This window comes from Scyliorhinus torazame, chromosome 1, assembly GCF_047496885.1.
Source record: "Scyliorhinus torazame isolate Kashiwa2021f chromosome 1, sScyTor2.1, whole genome shotgun sequence".
NCBI classification, from domain to species: Eukaryota; Metazoa; Chordata; class Chondrichthyes; order Carcharhiniformes; family Scyliorhinidae; genus Scyliorhinus; species Scyliorhinus torazame.
In genome coordinates, this window is record NC_092707.1 from 3937392 (window position 1) to 3941582 (window position 4191).

The window sequence follows — 4191 nt, forward strand, 5'->3', positions numbered from 1 at the left end:
CCAAGGTCCACACCTCCACCCTATCCCCATAACTCAATAACCCCACCCAACACTAAGGGCAATTCTGGACACTAAGGGCAATTTATCATTGGCCAATCCACCTAACCTGCATATCTTTGGACTGTAGGAGAAAACCGGAGCACCCGGAGGAAACCCACGCACACACGGGGAGGATTTGCAGACTCTGCCCAGGCAGTGACCCAAGCCGGAATCGAACCTGGGACCCTGGAGCTGTGAAGCTACCGTGCTGTCCAGAGGATTTTGTAACTTGTCAACAGCTGTGGAACTAACTGCTGGCTTTCCACTAGGGTGCTAATGGCTGGTATCCACCCAACAGCCTTTTCAGTAGCCGAGTGGATTTAAAGACGGTCCACTTTTCTCTCGGGCACTGCACAGTTAACCAACAGAAACGGCCTCAATTCAAATTAAAATATGGGGCTTGCTAAGATTCCATACTCTAAATATCCAGAGCAATAATTCCTGAAAATATCTTGGAATACAATGAGATTTTATTTTTTCTTATTCATTCTCGGGAAGTAAGCATTGCTGATGTATCACCAATCCCTGGTTGCCGAAAAGGTCAAGAATGGTTCAAAGCGGGCAGCACGGTGGCGCAGTGGGTTAGCCCTGCAGCCTCACGGCGCCGAGGTCCCAGGTTCGATCCCGGCTCTGGGTCACTGTCCGTGTGGAGTTTGCACATTCTCCACGTGTCTGCGTGGGTTTCACCCCCACAACCCAAAGATGTTTAGCACAGGGGCTGTTTAGCACACTGGGCTAAATCGCTGGCTTTGAAAGCAGACCAAGGCAGGCCAGCAGCACGGTTCAATTCCTGTACCAGCCTTCCCGAACAGGCGCGGAATGTGGCGACTAGGGGCTTTTCACAGTAACTTCATTTGAAGCCTACTTGTGACAATAAACGATTTTCATTTTTTCATTTCATGTGTAGGGTAGGTGGATTGGCCACGCTAAATTTACCCTTAATTAGAAAAAATTAATTGGGTACTCTAAATTTATTAGGAAAAAAAAGGTTCAAAGATACATACGAGGAGCGGTTGAGGACTCTGAGTCTGTACTCGTTGGGAGTTTTGAAGGATGAGGGGAGATCATACTGAAACTTACAGGACATTACGAGGCCTGGATAGAGTGGACGTGGAGAGGATGTTTCCACTTGTAGGAAACACTAGAACCCAAAGGCACAGCCTCAGACTGAAGGGGCGATCCTTTAAAACTGAGATGAGGAATTTCTTCAGCCAGAGGGTGGTGAATCTGTGGAACTCTTTGCCGCAGAAGGCTGTGGAGGACAATTCACTGAGTGTCTTTAAGACAGAGACAGATAGGTTCTTGATCAATAAGAGGATCAGGGGTCATGCGGAGAAGGCAGGAGAATGGGGATAAGAAAATATCAGCCATGATTGAATGGCGGAGCAGACTCAATGGGCCGAGTGGCCTAATTCTGCTCCTATGTCTTATGGTCTTGTACAGCCACATGTCTCAGATTGAGAACTAACTACAATTACTATCAATCAGAATGGAATAAAAAATAAACTTTAATTCTTTTTTAAAATAAATTTAGTGTACCCAATAAATTGTTTTCCAATTAAGGGGCAATTTAGCGTGTTCAGTCCACCTACCCTGCACATCTTTAGTTTGTGGGGGCGAAACCCACGCAGAGACGGGGAGAATGTGCAAACTCCACACAGACAGTGACCCAGAGCCGGGATCAAACCTGGGACCTCTGACCCTGCTGCCCTAAACTTTAGTTCTTAGGATGAGTTTGTGAAATGAAAAGTACATTACTTTGCAAAGTTGTACTCTGGCTAGAACTGAATAACTCTGAATGGAAACCTTTTATTAAATTTCAGGTATCGTATTCTCACTTTACTGCAAAGTTTCCCAAGATCACCTGCACCTGCTCACATAAAAAGCTTCTGAAAAGAACAAGTTCTCTCCCCAATCTCCAGTTTGCCATCTCGGATCTTTGAGACAAAACACTGGAACTTTTTTGTTGGAGGGAAGAAAATGCTTCCTTTTTGTTTCATGTAAAAAACACAAAATAAAAAGGTCATTAAAAGTTGCCGGCTTCTCATTTCTGATTTTAGTGAACAGTAAACGATAAGTGGGCTCTGTGTCTGTGATCTGAAGGCAGTGTTGTTCAATACTTACCAGTAGCCACGTGAAGGAGGTGGGACTAACTGCATATCTGATTTGTGAATAAAAATGAGAATTAGATATGCACCTGTGATCTCTCTCATATTCACAGTGACACAACCTGAATTTTAATCTTTTTGTATACCTGTTGGTAAAACAGTTATTGAATGATGTGAAATGTTTAAAGAAATACAAAGTACATTTGGCCGCATTGTAAACTATTTTCTACTAAAATCAGTGCATGAGCTAAAACGCGTCTCTGTAGCAACAGCTGTGGTTAGTCAGTGGTTTGGCCTCCAGAAAGACGGATTTAAAATCTGGGCTAATCCAACAGTTCTCACCACCAGAGACATCAAACTAAAGTCACTGGATGAACTTCATATTTGTTTAATAACTAAATGGACAGCTTGGCTGTAATGGACGTTTAGAACCAGTTTCTTTCTGAACCCCGGTTCAATTCCTGATTTGTTCTCCAGGAACAAACACAGTTATTCTCTTTCCTAGTGCTTTCCTCCCTCTTCCTGTGCCAGACAAAGGGGGTGATTCTCCGAGCCCCGCGCCGGGCCGGAGAATCGGCGCAACCGCGCCTTGACGCCGGCGCGCGATACTCCGAGGTGCGGAGAAGTGTTTGGCACGGCGCCGGCCGCTGGAATCAGCAGGGCCGCCGATTCTTCGGCCCGAGCGGATCCGACAGAGTCCCGCCGGCGCCGTTCACCCCTGGTCCGGGGGGGGGGGGGGGGGGGGGGGGGGGGGGGGGGGGGGGGGCCTCCGATGGGGTCTGGCCCGCGATCGTGGCCCACCAATCGGCGGGCCACCCCCCCCCCCCCCCAAACCGGGCCTACTTTCTGGCGCGGCCGGCCCCTGAGCAGCGACGCCATGTTGAGTCGGGGCCGGCGCGCTAAAGAAGTCCCCCGCGCATGCGCAGGTTGGCACGGCGCCCATTTGGCGCCAGGAAAGGAGGCTGGAGCGGCGTGAACCGCTCCAGTGCCGTGCTGGCCCCCGTGGGGACCAGAATCGGTCGTACCCAGGCACGGTTCGCGCCGTCGTGTAATGCGACGGCGTTCACGACGTCGCGAACACTTGGGCTCCATATTGGAGCATCGCCCCCAATATTCCCTGGGTCAGATTTGAACATGCGCAGGGAGTTTTTTAAAATGTAATCTTTCATAGGACATGGGCATCAGACACGGTGGCCAGAACGGCATTTGTTACCGATCACGAACTGCCCTTGAAATGAGTGGTTTAGTCGACCATTTCAGAGGACAGTTCGGAGTCAACCACATTGCTGTGCTTGGAGTCACATGTAGGCCAGGTTGGGTAAGGACAGCAGATTTCCTTTCCTGCAGGACATTAGTGAATCAGATGAGTTTTTATAGCAATCGATGACAATTGTTGTGGTCACCATTACTGAGAATTTGCACAATCTCCCCGTGTTGCGTGGATCTCACCCCCACAACGCAGAGGTGCAGTGATTGGCCAGGCTAAATTGCACCTTAATTGGAAAAGAAAATAATTCGGTACTCTAAATTTATTTTTAAAATTCCAGATTTATGAATTGAATTGAATTCCACCAGCTGCCATAGTAGGATTTGAACCCGTGTTCCCTGAGCATTAACCCAGGCCTCTGGATTACCAATAAGTAGATTACCACTACATCACTGCACCCCCCCCGCCCCAAAGAAAACACTACCTCCACTGGGAAAGTCCTCACCTGTGGTACATCTCATGAATGGTGAATTATGGTGCAAACGTGATCTCCCAATTAATGCACAACCTTTAGCAGCTGGACCCAACACCAGGGAACAAAAATTTCCCAAAACTAAACAATTGGAATCAGGATCAATTTCCCACATCTCACTGTGCTGGTTTCAGCTGCACAGTGAGATGGAGCCTAGTCACTTAAGATCTCACTGATGCACAACTTCAGCAGCCTCCTGGGATGGGAGTGGGATTTATGCTCCCTCTCTGCTGTGTAAGACAAGGAAAAAAACCTAAAACCAACCTGTGGACAGGAGCTGAAAATCGTGAGTTTGGACCAGGGGA